The sequence below is a fragment of the Symsagittifera roscoffensis genome, chromosome 1 (genome assembly GCF_963678635.1).
Source record: "Symsagittifera roscoffensis chromosome 1, txSymRosc1.1, whole genome shotgun sequence".
NCBI classification, from domain to species: Eukaryota; Metazoa; Xenacoelomorpha; order Acoela; family Convolutidae; genus Symsagittifera; species Symsagittifera roscoffensis.
The window spans coordinates 45,635,036-45,650,847 of record NC_087062.1 but is presented as its reverse complement, the minus strand read 5'-3'; positions in this window follow the sequence as shown (position 1 = coordinate 45,650,847).

The window sequence follows — 15,812 nt, the reverse complement described above, 5'->3', positions numbered from 1 at the left end:
ACTTATAATTAGTGAAATTCAATTACATTGGCGGATTCCTTTACAAATTTGCGGACTGCACCTACATTTGCGGATTCTAATTACTTTTTGCGGAATTGACTTACATTTGCTGAATCCAGAACTAGCTATTTTTGCATGTTGCGGATCCCGCAACAAAACGAATGTCCCAGCAATTTTTACGTTACAGGTATTTGTGTTAGGAAACCACTGAAATTTGTTAGTGGAATCCAATTTTTTTTAGAACATATTTAAAAACTTGCCTCTGGAATCCAGAAATGTACAGTTTGCCAATCCAGTCCAAAGTTTGGTCTCGTAAAGAACCGCCGCGACTACTTTTTAACCTTGCGCCATTAAATGTTTTTTAACATGGTGCGATTAGTTTTTTCTACCATTGCGGCGAATTTTTTCTACCGCCGTGACTAGTTTTTAGACCACCGCGGCTAATTTTTCGACTGTGACGTAATCAATTTTTGACTGCCAAGACTAATTTTTCGAACACCGGAAATGTTTTTTCGATCACAGCGACTAATTTTTCAGCCGAGGCGTCTAATTTTTCGACCATGCCGCGACTAATTTTTGCGATCCCGCAATTAATTATAGAACTTTGTTGCGACTTAATTTTGTTTCGACCGCCGCATCTAATTTTTTCACCATCACAACCGAATTACGCTAATTTTGCATATCCAGTCCGCGACTAATTTTTCGCGACCAAAAAACAAAAAACGGTGTTTCTAGAAATTGTACGCGTCTTAAAAACCTGTCCAGACTATGGATTTTCATGGTCGCTGAAATATTGCGACCAAGAAAACCGAAAAAGTACTCGGGGAATTTGACGCGGGTAGTACTTAGCACCAAACTTAATCCTGAAGTAAGCAAAAACGCTACACAAAAAAAATTGGCTAATCTCAGTTATATACGCAAAAATGAGGCTTTCTGAATTAATAAGACTGCTTGTATCAAAGAGAAGCCCTGATTCGTTCGACTGCCTTTTCAGGCAAATGGAGCAATGTTTGCCTAATAAAAATAATGAAATTTAAAACATAATAATTTCCTTTTGGTTTTTGACAATTTTTTCCTCCTCCCCCTGCAAGCCACGGAAAATACAAAGTGATAGCTTTCGCTCCAAGTAAATATTCAATTTTGACAAATAGTCCGCTGCAACCAACCTGGATCAATTTCAAGGACGGATTAATTCCCCGCTTACGCGTTATAAAATATATAACACGATAACCGTTCAAAATAGGCCAAACTGGCACTTTTTAAACCCTCGCAACTTTGCAAATAAAATTATACCTTGTCAAATATTTCTAAATTCGAGCTCAAGACAGCAACATCTCTATATATAGAAAAAGTTCAGTCAAAACGGCTAGTTAAAAAGACGATATTCGAGAAAAAAACACTACGAGGAGAAATAATTTGTCCCTTTCTTCGAAAGTCGGATCAATAATGACTTTTATCTCTTTCAATACAAATTGTTCTATGTATTCATTCTGAGAAAATCAATTGATTCTGTACTCAAGCCTAAAATAAAAAAGTCTTTGTGTCTTTGTGGCTGTGTCTTGTTTTAATTTACAGATTCAAAGAACAAGCCAACTCGAGCCCCGAATTTCAATTATTGCGAAATACATATTTTTTTTACCGAAAACTTAGTTTGATCACTGTACCAAACACATAAACGTCGAGCACCCGCGTTTAGGGAAAAAGCGAGTTGATTGAGAAGCGTGGATAGCATAATATTGGCTTTAAAAAACTATAATAATTGAGACGGAAAACTGTGATGAAATTGATGAAAAAGTTTTATAGCTGAATAAATCATGAACAAATTGCAGAAGAAACTAGTTGACGAGGTCAGTCTCTCTGGAAAAATTCAAACTAGTTAGTTTCGACACTGGCAAGATTTTTTAGAATTCAAATCACAACCAAACGGGTTGTAAGTTTACAGCATACTTGCCTTTATGGGAGTTATCGCGAGATAGCCAGAATTTCTAAGAAACATTTAGAGAAATGTTCCTAATTTATTCATTCTCCAATTTTTCAGCATGATCGGAAACATGAATTTTCCAAAAAAAACAGTTAAAAACATACTTAAAATGCTATATTTTTTTAAATTTTTTTGCAGCTATGATAATTTGATGTGGTTTGCGTCACTGAAAAACGCTTTTTTAGCATTCCTTATTGGATGTTTTTGTTTAAAAAAGGCAGAGAAATCGTGAAAGCAATGGTTATTTAGTTATATTTATTTATGGTTTGGAACATAAACATACATATACAAAAGTAGAATGAAATCAGAAAATTTCTTGAAATTGTATGAACGGTGACATGATGATGACTTGTTTTGCACGAGTCAATTGTTTTTTTAATTTCTTTTTTTTTGCTGCGTACGGACCAGTTTGAGAGGGCATCTCATATCAGAATTGGCGCACCTGGATATTCTGAAAGGTTTGATCTTTTTTCTTTCTTAGATTTGCCCTACCAAAGCAACTAATTGTAAAAAGTCGATAGACTAGGTATTCGCTTATAAATTGATTGAAAATTTAAAGCGAAATTTAACTTTATGGTGTGTATCAGGTCAAAGGCGTCGATTACCAAATTCATTGTCAAAAATGCAAGCGTCCTAGAGTTGAATTTTTTTTTCTGTTAGCTCGAAAAACTATACTTATGTGTCTTATTAAAAGAATTATTGTAATCTTAAAATTAAAGGGAATGAAGTTGTTGATTTCATTTTTTCATGTTTTAGTGTTTGATTCCCTCTTATTCATTACAGGAGCTACTCTGTAATTTCCAGTTTTGGTGATTTTCAGTCTTACATCAAGTATCTTCTGACAATCGTAGATAATGACAGTACTGTGTCGTTTCTGATTTTGGTCGTTGTGAAACATTTTTGGAAGATTGAACTGTTTTAGTCGACTGATCAGCAATTAAACAGTGAATCTATTTCGCGAAGATCGGGAAAGGGCGGGGTTACGGTTAAGATATCAAATTTTATCTATTTCATTGACAGCCAAAATAGCAATTTTTTAAATTCTTTTCCTGGTCTTTGTCACATTCTTCGATTGGTATCATGTTTACTATTTTGAGCGTCGCTGTTGCTTGTAATCATTTGCAAAAGAAGTTTGAGTCGTCGCGAAAAATAGTAAGCTGTTGGAAGTTTTGGTAAATTTTGGCTCTTGAAGTTTTGGTAAATTGCTGAGGTTGGGGATTCAATACGTCCAAGAGACCATATTTTTTGAGGAGACAAATTTTCAAGAATGCTTACTGGTTATTCGTTGGCTCTCGTTTGTTTTCTGGAACCCATTTCAGGCGGAGGGACGAGTTGGCTTAAATTCTGCAAGAAATTGTTTTCATACAGGATCGAGAGCTGCTCTGCAAACGTACACTGTTGATAGTTTAAGCGAAATTCTCGTAAGCGGCATTTCACTGTCAATGGGTGTTGTTTTGTTTTATCGTTTGTGATTCGTTCTATATCGCAGAAATCTAACTGTTTTGAAGGTAGCGTCGTTCAAAGTCATACTAGCAATCACAGCCCACAATAAATGTTTAGGCTTCGAAAAAGGCGTTCCCATAAACCTCATAAAGGGGCGAGTGAGCCTGGATGAAATCCAACAATCTTCGGAAAAATTGAAGAGTCGAAGGCTTTGAGAGCAATTTTTTGGCTGCCAGTGAACTTCGTCCAGCTCTCAGAAGAAAAATTCAAACTTTTGTCTTCCTGTTGAAAAGCTTTGGAATACACTCACGAGTTACATTGCCTGAGAGACTTCTCAAAATGAGGCTATAACACTTGTTTTTAATGTTGGCTGTCTGAGAAACAAAAGGATCCAAAACCAGCCGGAATTCGAATCCGAAAATCTGAAAGCGGAACGGTTTTTAAGGGGAATGCCAATTGAAAAATTTTGCAAACTTTCTAGGCTGATTCATAGAAGTAGGCTAATTTGCAATTTGAGTTTTCACGAAAATGTGTTAAATTTTTTCTATTTTATTAAGAGACACTGCAAAACAAATTGTCGGTTATTTTGGAAACTAACTGACAGCTCCGCATTTCTCCTAAAACCAATTCTCGATGACACTGGAAAAGAATTGAAAAAAAAACTGAAAACTTGGTCAACAAAAAACTGAAACTTCACAGCTATTCTTGTTTCTTTTTGCAGCTATTCTTGCTCTCTTCCTTCCATGGAATCCACTTACGTTTTGGAACATGTTTAAAGATTTGTCTCTGGTATCCAGGAACATACAGACACAAAACTGTGCGCCTATATAGTGCACAGTTTGGCCTCGTATGGAATTAGAATGTTCAATTTTCTATAGGTTTGAAAATCTACAAGGTGCAATTTGGTTATTTTCCACCCGATATCATGCAACGCATATACTTTACATTAGGGCGGATCTATGATTTTCTCGAGGGAGAAGGGGCGGCAAAATTTTCTGAGCTCTCCCAAAAGACCCTATTTTGACAAAACTTTATGCATCGAATGCAAGAAAAAACAACCCGGGTTGACAAAAAATGCTTATCATACAATTTTCATATATGAAAAATGCTTGTCATGCTCTTTCATACAATTTCATAGAGTAAAAAAGTATGTATGAAAATAGCAAAATAAGCACTTTTTTCATATATGAAAATTCAAAAAATTTTTGTTTCGAAATTTCGTGTTTCAACCGAAACACTAACCAAGGATTTTTTGTCATGAGAAAACCCAGAGTGTAACTGGCAGTTACCACGTAGATAAACTGCATTTGGTGATTTTTGAAAATTTTATTTTTTCTATGAGGAAATGACTATTTTATAATTTTCATACATGATAATTGTATGATAAGCGTTTTTTCCATAGACTTCATATACGAAACTGTATGATGAGCATTTTTCTTCTATGGACGTCAACCCGGGAATTCATTTCTCGTCGCGCAAGACAGGAAATGCCTTACTTCGCAAACGTCTAGACATGCCGAAGGTCGTATAGCCTGGACACCTCGGATGATGCAACAATGTGTGTATTTTCTTTTAAAATAGCTTTATTAGGTTGATCAAATGACCACAAGTTTTCTTGAGGAATTACTTGGTAGCCTGCAGGGCGCATAAATACTTGAGAATACCTTCAACGAGGCAGGCCTCGTGCAGAAGGATTGTTTTTCTGCTTAAGTAAACCTTATCAACTAGTGAAGTGGCTAAAATCCTCACAACTCAGTGGGTTGATTGAAGGTCGAATCTGTTTTTTTTTCTGACCGACCGACCGAGCGAGACCTCCTGAATTTTTTTCTAAGTAACAGCCAGATCACATAAAATTTTTTTAATTTTTCACTAAACTAGATAAACTGTTTGCATTAATTTTATGCTTTCTTTTTATGTTAAATAGCAAAAAAAACGGAATTTGACGGATATCTCATTTTTGCAAATTTGACAGCAATCGTTCCTTGGTGCTAGCAGATGATCCTAAACGAATCGCTACTCCAAAAGTAATCGCACCATCTGTTATGTAATTCTCAAGGTTTTCTTTGGAAATAAATTCTAATAATCCCTTTTCTCCTTTCTCTAGCTCGGGAGAAAAGTCCATTGTGAAATCTTTTCTGTACGGCTTGTTTCCACTGGGATCTTTCAGATAGATGGAGACAATCGGCTTTCGACCTTCTAGAACATTCCATCCGTCGCCATCTCTGTTCACAACCGAGACACACACAGACACTGACCTGTCAATTTTGCTCTTTGTTCCATTGAGAAACACTTTCACAACCACTTCGCAGTTCAGATAGTCAGTTTGTTCTTTCTTCGGCAGTGATCCATCACCAGCAGATGGTCGTATCTGGGCAACTTTCAGTTTTACAGGTCGAGTTTTTAACGTTTCCATATCATCATTCCCTTTCATCTCCTCTGCAAACTTTTGAAGCAGTTTGACGTTCTCTGCTCTAATGTAAACCATGTTATCTCTAGAGCACACATTGGTCAGAAAAGGAGTCATTGCTTTCAACTGACCCGATTTAATTTGATCCAAAACTGATTCGATGCTGTCTTGTGGGTCAATTCCAGTATATTCAGGCTTCTCGCATTGTTCTTTTGTGGGTAATGTTTTTTCTCCCAAACGCAAGTACGGCCTGTTTGGACTCGGGTTTGCTTTTCTAAGGCTTGCTTTGTAGATAGTCCGCGAAGTCCAATCAAACTAAAGAATAACACAAATTGACATCAACAAGAAGACTTTATCAACCTGCCCGGGATGACTGAAACTTCTTATCATAAAATTCCCATATATGAGAAACTTCTTGTCATACAATTCCATACAATGCCATACGTACAGAACATTGTATGAAATCTCTATGATAAACATTTTTCCATAAATGAAAATTGTATGATAGGGGTTTTTCCATAAACAAAAAATTTTGATTCGTTCTTTCTAAATTTAGTTTCTGAAAGTTTTTTCGGTTGTGCTTGCAACCGAACACAAGTGACAAAGACCTTGGTTACTCAAAGGACCAAAGGTTGGACGGTCTTGCATTTACAATGCTTACAAAACGACCTGCTTTCGGCTGTCTTTCACAATTGATATAATAAAAGTAACAAACTTTTAATTTTTGGCAAAAATTTTTAATGGTGATTTTTTTATATTTTTGAACTTTCGAATTATCAGACAATGATCAAGGCATATATAAACACCCCATACAAAAAAAATAGGAATTTTCAGCGTTTTTGAAGAAACAAAATTAATTCAAAAGAAAATAAAAGACAATATTATCGTAACCAGGACTACGTTATGCACACAAAAAATTAAATTTTGCATGCAAAAAATTTTTTTTGAAAAATGTTAGTTTGCGTACGAAATTCGATTTGCGGTTAAAAAAACCAAAATATTTTTGGGCCAAATTTTCAAAATTACTTGAAAAATTTTTCTTTCGCCATCAAAAAAATGCCAATCATATATATATAGGAATTGTATGATAAGCATTTTTTTGCAAAAAACGAAAACCTCGGTTTTTTTTACCAGACTGTTTTATTAGAATCAAACAGCCACATAAATAAGTTTATATCTTTTTTCAACCATTTTTAGAAATTGTATGAAAATTGTATGACAAGCATTTTTCCACACACTTGATGTATGGAATTGTATGATAAGCATTTTCGGTGTATGGAGGTCAACCCGGGTGATCCGCTCATCATAATATGAATGAAATTGAGTGTTTTATAGGAATGCAATATAGAAAATATTACGAGGCCAAACTTTGCATTCTGTTCACTGCAAGCGGATTCCGAATCAGGCCAAAATCAGATTTGTTGCGGCTTCTGCAACATTGCTACTTTTCTTTGATCTTCTTCGCTGTTTTGAATTCTACAAACAAATACCTAAAACCTTGTACCGCTCAAAATCGCTCCAAAAATGGGCGAGTTTGCGGAATCCGCAACTGTATTTGCGGAATCCAAGCAGTTTGTGGAATCCACAAACAAATATTCAGACATGTGAATCGTCAAATTGAGCTGTTTAAGAATCCGCAACTGTAAGCAGAACCTACAAATTGTAAGTTGAACTCTCAAATTTTAAGTGGAATCCGCGTTTTGCTTGCGGATTTCGTTTAATTTTATGGTTAAATGTAGTAACGTTTTAATTTGTATCTTTTTTTTCTAGGTGGTCAACATCAAGTTGAATCTCAATTACTACGTTGATCAGCTACCAGTTGAAATAACTGTCAATCTCAATTCCTGTCAACCCAACTTCGATCTCAATTCTTGTAACCCAACTTCGATCTCAATTCCTGTCAAGCATACCAAATTTCGATCTCAGTTATTGTCAAACATACCAAGCTTCGATCTTAAATTCTGTCAACCCCGATTTGATCTCAATTCCTGTCATCAGTCTCAATCCCTGCAAATTGATTAAATTGAACCAAATGAAGTAAACTCATCAAAATTCATCATTTTATTTCAATCAATTCAATTATGATAAATATGTTTTAACTTACCCTATTTCGAGTAGTTTTGAATTACAAGGACTTACCAATGCAAAATTTTCAGGAACAAATTTTGTGTTTTCGAAATTAACAATTATTTCAGCTGTAGTTGTTCAAGTTTTGTTATTTTTTATCTTAAACGGATTTTTTATCTAAAACGGACGAAGTTGCTTTTTACTACATATGAATAAACTAACCTTTATAGATAAATTACTCCATATGAGTTATTTTGACAAAATTAACAAGTTTGGCATAATATTCAGACATTAACACATACTGCATACAGTAAAAAGAATACGGCAAACTACGGTTAATCTGCAACCAATTGAACCATCTCCTCTCAAATACTGATGATGATTTCTGAACCAACTGAACCACACAATGAACCATTCAAGCCTCTGAACTGTAAATAAATGCCATTCGGTGATTGTGTTCGTATTCCGATCACAAAAAAAATCATTCGATCCCAAAATCATCGTGCGATTAATACTATAGATTTGATATCCACCTGTTTAGTTAACCAATGTTTTGAGATTCGTTTGTGGATTCCGCTGACAATTGATAAGTCCTTGCATTCAAATTGCGCGTTACTATAGATAAACATTCCACCTCTAGCTTTTAATTGCTCTTATGCAATTCAGTATTAAACAAAATCGTGGAATCTACTTACAGTTTGCGGATTCTATTTACATTTGCGAATTCTACTAACATTTTGTAGAATCCACTTAAAATTGCGGAATCTAGATCAACTAGCTATATGTGCTTTTTGCGGAACCTGCAACAAGGCAAACGTGGCGATAAAATTTACGTTATAGGTATTTGTGTGCGCAACCAACTGAAATTTTGTTAGTGGAAACCACTTACATTAGGAACATATTTAAAGACTTATCTCTGGATTCCAAGAACATACAGACACAAAATTGTGCACCAATCTAGGAAACAGTTTGGCCTCGTAATGAGTTGGAAATAATTAGAACATACAGAATTAATTGAAAAGGGCAAAAGGTCCTATTTCAGAAAACTACTCTTTGCATGCAAATTTTAAATTTTCAGACAGGAAGAATAACTCAAGATCACCTGAAAGATAAAATGCGCATGCAAACATTGCTCAAAATTGACATAATAATAATTATTTTATTTTATAATTATTTTAGTCTGCTTATACTTTTGCTACCAATAATTAAACATCAGTCAGATATCTATGTTTAAGAGGGCGACAACCCTTTTGAAAATCTTGCAGTTTTGTTTTCCAAACTGTTTAAAAAAAATCCTGCCTCGAAGGAAATTTGCGCGATTATGCGTTATTAACTGCCTATCAGAGGATTGCAAAATGTTGCAAGCGTTTACAAGATACCGGAAAAAAATTTGCGGTTCGTCACAAGAGTTATGCAAGGTTTTCAAGTGCATTAGTATAATCTTTTGAATGTCTGAGTATTCTGGAACGAGAACTGTCCTGTAAGCATTCGGCATCCAGTTTCAAGCGTTAATAATCGATTATATGATGATTTTAGTACCAGTTTTTATTAAAATTGAGAAAAAATTGATTGAAATCAATTATTAATCAATTATAATCTCTCTTTTTGAAATCCAATTGTAATCAATTATAATTTTTTAATCGACTATAATTGATTCGTGATCCATCTATTTTTGATACCATTACAATCGATTATAATTGATTGTTTTTATCCCAGTTTCTAATTCATATGTTTGGCACAAAAAGTGCTCATGTGCACAATTACCATGCCCATGTAAGAGCTTTTACTTTGGAGACTCGCATTTTCGAATTTGCAATTTTTTTTTATCAGCGTTCACTTAGCCGAATTTTATATTAGGTGAATGTGAACTTTCCTTATTAAATCAAGTGGTTTTCGAAACAATTTGAAAATTTTGGCTAATTTATTTCTTATCGCAATCCACACCCAATTAAAACAGATATAATAAAATAATAATTGTGGTTTCTGCGATTCGCACAGGATCTATGAAAGGCTATCTAGCCTGTCTAAGCGTAGCCCGTTTCTCTTATTTACCCATACTCCAGACTGAGTTATATCGAAATGCTAATAGACATACATGCTAGTCGGTGCACCTCCGGAAGATGCTTTTTAAGTCATTGATAATCTTTGAAAATTGTTTGCATTGTATTGAGTATTGTATTGAGTACTGTATTGAATATTTTTTAGCATATATTTCAATAGACATTTAACCTTTTGACTCTTAATACGAGGAGACGCCGTTTTTAGTTCAAGCAAACCGGTTGTAACTTTTCCGTCAGTGTGTGTTGGATCACTCGATTGAGAATAAGTTTGCCATGAAGGAGTTTTTCCTCTGCATTTGACCATAGTTGAATAAGAACAGAGAAACTTCTGATTTCACAATGTATGACTGAACTAATGCCAAAACTCAATTGATAACAATCTAAAAGTAACTAATGCGACTAACTAAAAACCAGCAGGTATAATCCTAATGAGTTATGTATTTTGGCTCAAAGTGTAACTTGATAAGTTGATAAGTAAAGAGTAGTTGATGTATGTAACACTGTTCCAGCTGTACATTTGAAGTACAAAAACAAAACAATAACGTCTGCAGATGAAATAAGTCTTGAAAAGACAGTCAGCAGAATTATTAAGGTATCGATAGAGTTGCCGTTTCTTATTACTACGATTTCTACTTTGGCTACTTGTTTACAGCAAAATGCTTAGACTTTCTTGCGACAGTGTGTTGTCATATAGTGTATTCGATGAAAGCAACTGAAAACTTCAGAAGTCGTAGCAAAACATATTGAACAAACGAACACTTAGATTGTTTAATAGATTTTACTGTAGACTTTTGTTTATAATGTTCGTTAGTGTTTGGTGTATAAAATACATAAAAAAATAATAAATGATAAATACTTCCAATTCTATCACATCAGGACAGATTTTGTTTTGTAAATATCATACATAGAGCCAAAAAACCAGATGATATGAGCACGGACACTATTTACATGATGCCACGATAGTCGATTATCACGGGAGCCGCATTCTCAGTTTGCCGAGAAGGATGAACGGTACAATCCCCCCCTCTAAGTGACTTACGGCGGAACGCCCACCCCAAGCATGTATTATATCTGAAAATTAACATTACGAGGCCAAACTGTGTATTTTGTGAATTATAACCGGAACACGCGACAACGACGCGCTCTTTTGTTCTTTCATTTTCTTTGATCAGTAGTATGTATATAGTACATTATGATCAGAGGGGAGTGTCATAAAGTGATGACCATTAGGTATAGATCATAATTGTCTCCCTGTATTATCTGACAACCAATGGTCACCAAGTAATAATCCTAACTATCACCATGCACTATTTTATACCTAATGGTCCCCATGTAATAAAACTAATTGTCACCACGCATTGATCAGCATGTAATCTGCAATGGTTTCTATTTGCAATTGTCACCAAGTAATTTATCAATTTAACTGAAAAATCATAGTGTAAAAAACTTACAGTTGTCGCTACAGCTTGGCTTAAAATGAGTTGCGCTATCTGCACTCTTTCAACAATTCCTTCCTCGCTGACAGACATTTTGGACACAAAAAATATTTAGTACGCAAAATTTTATAAATTGAAATGTATATGAAATCAAACCAAATTAGGTAAAACGAGAAATGAGAAAGCATATGAGTCAAGAAAAGTTTTGAAAAATCATCATTAATCTATACAAAATTCTGAGCATCACCACTAGAGCTTGTAAGAAAACCAAATGAGCATTATAAATACAAAAAAAACACACGATAGAGTTTGAGTTTTGCATTGAAACTCCTGTCATCAGTTCTATGACTTGATTGAAAATCTTGTTTATCCTTTGATAGATGTTGCGGAAACATAAAATTGGCGACATATCATAGTCTTGTGTATGTTCGATCTGTTTTTGTGTATAAGTAATGTCAAAACTTTTACCTAATTTGTTACTATAAAATTAGAGATAGAATAAAACTTTTTGGGGTCCGATTACAGGAAAAAGCACTGCGCTCGAGTCTCAGCCGAAAAGCGGCGTCTTGAAACCCGTCCGGAAATTGTACTGGAAGGTAGCCCCAGTTGCTGGTATGATGATACCCCCCCATAGATCGATTTTGTATTTTTTTTAAATTTTGCTAGTAGCCGAGCCTCTCGGTTTACCGCTTTTCAGTTAACAGTTGGGTAAAAAGGTCAATCACGAACAGAATGTACTGTTCAAAAATATACTGAAAAGCGTACAAATAAGCCATATTAAATAGTTAGTTTCTTGGGAGAGCATGTGTGTAAGAAAACGTTCAAAACATGATCATTCATAAAAAAAAGAAACATCACCATAAAAGTTTTTATCAAAAATCAAATGCGCAATATAATTTTAACCGCACATGGTAGAGTTCGAAACATCGCACTGAGATCGAAGCACATAAAAAAATGCTGCTGGTAGTTATCCAGAGTGATTCCCAGCCCGCAGTGCAACACACTGTGCATTGATAGTTTGTTGAAGAAGAGACGTTTACGATCTTTTGTACTAATTGGTGTACTTGCTATTGGCAAACCATTCCGTCTCAAAGTAATATGTTCTAACCCAATCTTTTAATAATGAAAAGAATTCGTTCGGTTTGTTCACAGAAATGCTTTATTGGTGTTCATTGCTATTATATCTTCTCTTATCGGTTCAATCGCCAAAATATCTTCTGTTGCCAGCTGGGCTGACCAGCTGTTGCAAGAAATCTTTTTGTAATTTCTTCTTGATTTGTATATTTTGCAGATATGGAGAATTTTGAGCAAATTTGATTCAATGGCAGAGAGCACATATTCGATCATAATCAATTTTTTAACATTCAGGTTCGCTTTGAGTATTTGAAGCTTTTAATGCTTCGCAGAATCTTCAGATATAATAAGAAATTCTTCAAGAGAGTGTCTGTAGGAAAGTCTAATGGTAACACCGATCAACAAATGCTTGTCACAGGTAAAAAAAGTCAACTCCAGGGGGTCCTTAAAATCAAACTTCCCTGGATTTGCGGACCAGTTCTCGTTGAGAAGTGAAATCAGCTGCATCTATCGCAGAGGGATTGTTTTCACATCAATATCCCTGACACTTGAGCCATAAGTCCTTGGCTCCTTTACTGTTATAAAAATATGTTCCAAATACAAGAAATTGTTTACGAGGAACGGTGAATCAGACAGATTAGGATCAGTGTTGTCGTATCTTAAATCAGCTCTATTTGCTTGTGTTACTATGCATCGTATTTCCAAATAAATTTTTTTCAGGTCACCAGTAGCTTTAAATTCAAACTTTGATCATTAGGTGAGTAGACAGGTCCAATTTTTTGGTCAAAAATTTTTTCAAAAGTAATCAAAAGAGGTTGTTTTTCAATTAAATTCAGAGAACTATGGGTAGCTTGATTGGTTAACAAATTAGCGATTACTTTTTATGTTTGAGAAAAAATCTGCACGACTTCTCGCTAGTCTGCTTTTTCTTGAATAGTTGTTTTCCTTTTTCAGCTCGTACAGACCTTCTTCTTCGTAATCTATTCAATGATGTCTTTCGGCGATGTCTACCACCATCGAATTGATTTCATGCAGTTTTTGTTTTAGTTTTTTTCAAGGCTTGATATGGAGACTTCTTTTTTACAGCAACATCAATCAATTCAGGCGCTGCACTCGTCAAAAGTTCTCTGCCAAATTTTTTTGCAGCCGGTAGAATAACACGTCGTTCAAACGGTATAGCAACACGACCAATACCAGCAGCCAATGTGCCAAGTCCACTACCGCGTTGCCGGTATTGTCCAGAGAAATGAGGAAAAGAAGCTTGCTTTGCATAATACTGTTAAATTGATTTTCAATCGAAGCGCTTAAATTTTAGAGTCAATACAAATTTAACAGTACCTGCTGCGCAACTGTACGGATATTGATTGTACAGATGAAATGAATAATTTTTTGGTGTCTAATATAGTGAAATTTTTTCATTGATTAGGTTCAATGTTGCAATTAACACCCGTTTTTGATACGACTATTTGAATCAATGACGCATAACAATGGAACCTTTGCATCTCCAACAGTTTGGTATTGAATTATGTCAAAATTGAAAAAAAACATGACTTGTCCCACTGGTTAAGTCATATCGGAAATGAGATTTGTACAGTTCGTTTCCCTCAAAGATACATCGAAGGAGGGTATCTTTTGTAACCAATATGATAATCACCATTCTCGTCAAAATCTGTTGCATCGAAACAAAATTTTTCTTTGAATTTTGTTTTTATTTCATTTACCAATCATTCTGTAAAAGTGTGCTCTACTGATGTGATAAAAATAAGCCTATATGTTGCAGGAAAAACAGTAAGAATGGCAACTGTTTCGAAAACTTCGTCTGTAAAAATCAGCTTGTAACCTTTTCTAAAAGGCGAGTCAGTTTTTGCAATTCGCACATAGTCACCAACATAAAACTTTGGTTTTTGTATCAATTTTGTTGAATTGTTTGCATTTATCGAAACTTGAGCCGGCACATGTATTTGCGTGACGTTGTTTGGAGCTATATTTGTTACCCTGTTCACACGTGAGTTGATCGTCTGAAGACAACTCTGTAATTTTCCAATATAACTGTATGCCCATTCAAACTCCAAGTATTTGTAGATAATACTTTTGAGCGATCGATTGTTCCGTTCGGCGAGCGCTGATTTATCTCAAATGGTAGTGTGTTATGAATAATTTCCCGTTTAGTACATAGTTTTTCGAACTCTACTTCTAACTCTGTGCCTTTGTCAACCCAATTATTTTTTGGGTTGTTTGATCGTTTTTTTGAAACCTTTGGCTGTTTGTCTAGCAGATTTGGTTTTCAGGGTTTGTGCTAGTAAGTAGCGAGATAGAAAATTGACAACACCTAATGAATATTGTACCCTTCAGTTCTACTTGGCCAATTTATCCATATATGCCAAGTCATGAGACCAAATTTCGTTGATATCGTTAACGATCAATATCAGGCGAGGGTATACTTTTCAAACAATCCATACTTTGTATGTGAAGATTGAGATCGCAGAAACTTTTACCTTTTTTGGTTGGAAATGAGTAGCATTTGTTCAAATTTTTACGCTACCAATGCAGCTGGTTCTTGCGAGTTGATTATTTTGATTTTCTTTTCTTCACTGATAGTAAAATTTCTATTCTTTTGTTGACGTCGCAAACGTTTCTTTTTTTCTTTTGTAGTTCTTATTATCGTCGTTGTTGTCGTCTTTTGTGGGAAAAGAACTATTTTTTCTGGATTTTTCTTTTGTCGGATTGCTTGGTTTTGGGTTTGAGAGTTGCCGGTCGAGTCTTTCATGAGAAGGATTTTGATCTTTTCGGTTCATCAGTTGTCGGACTGTCACAATTGGTCTCAGATAATCATTAGTTCCTCTCGATTGTCTATCTCGCTACTTAGGAGTGGAACCAGTAGTAGATGTTGGAGCTAAAGTGGGGGGAGGAGCATAGCTGACCCCATGTATTAAGATACGTTTTAGATTGCTGGTCAGCCATGCTATGTATTAAGATTGGGTATAGAGTCTACAATGTATTAAGATAGGGAATACCGATGGTAAGGTTTCAGTGTGATGGTAAGAAAATAATAAGAAAAACGAAATTTTTTAATTTTTGAGTGGAATTGTCCAGTTTTTCCGCAAAGTTTTTGGCGCGCGTTATCTAATTGTTAAATATCACAGGTTAATTACGTGTAGATTTGTGCGGAACGAAGTTCTTTTTGTTAGTTTTTTGCTACATGGTAAGTCAATGGTAAGATTTTTTGGGCAAAAACTTGATCACAAAAAATGAAAATTTTTCAAAATAACTTCATAACACAAAAAGATTTGTTATAATTCGATCTTAAAACAATTTATCAGATAATCTTGTTTTTTGAATCCTCT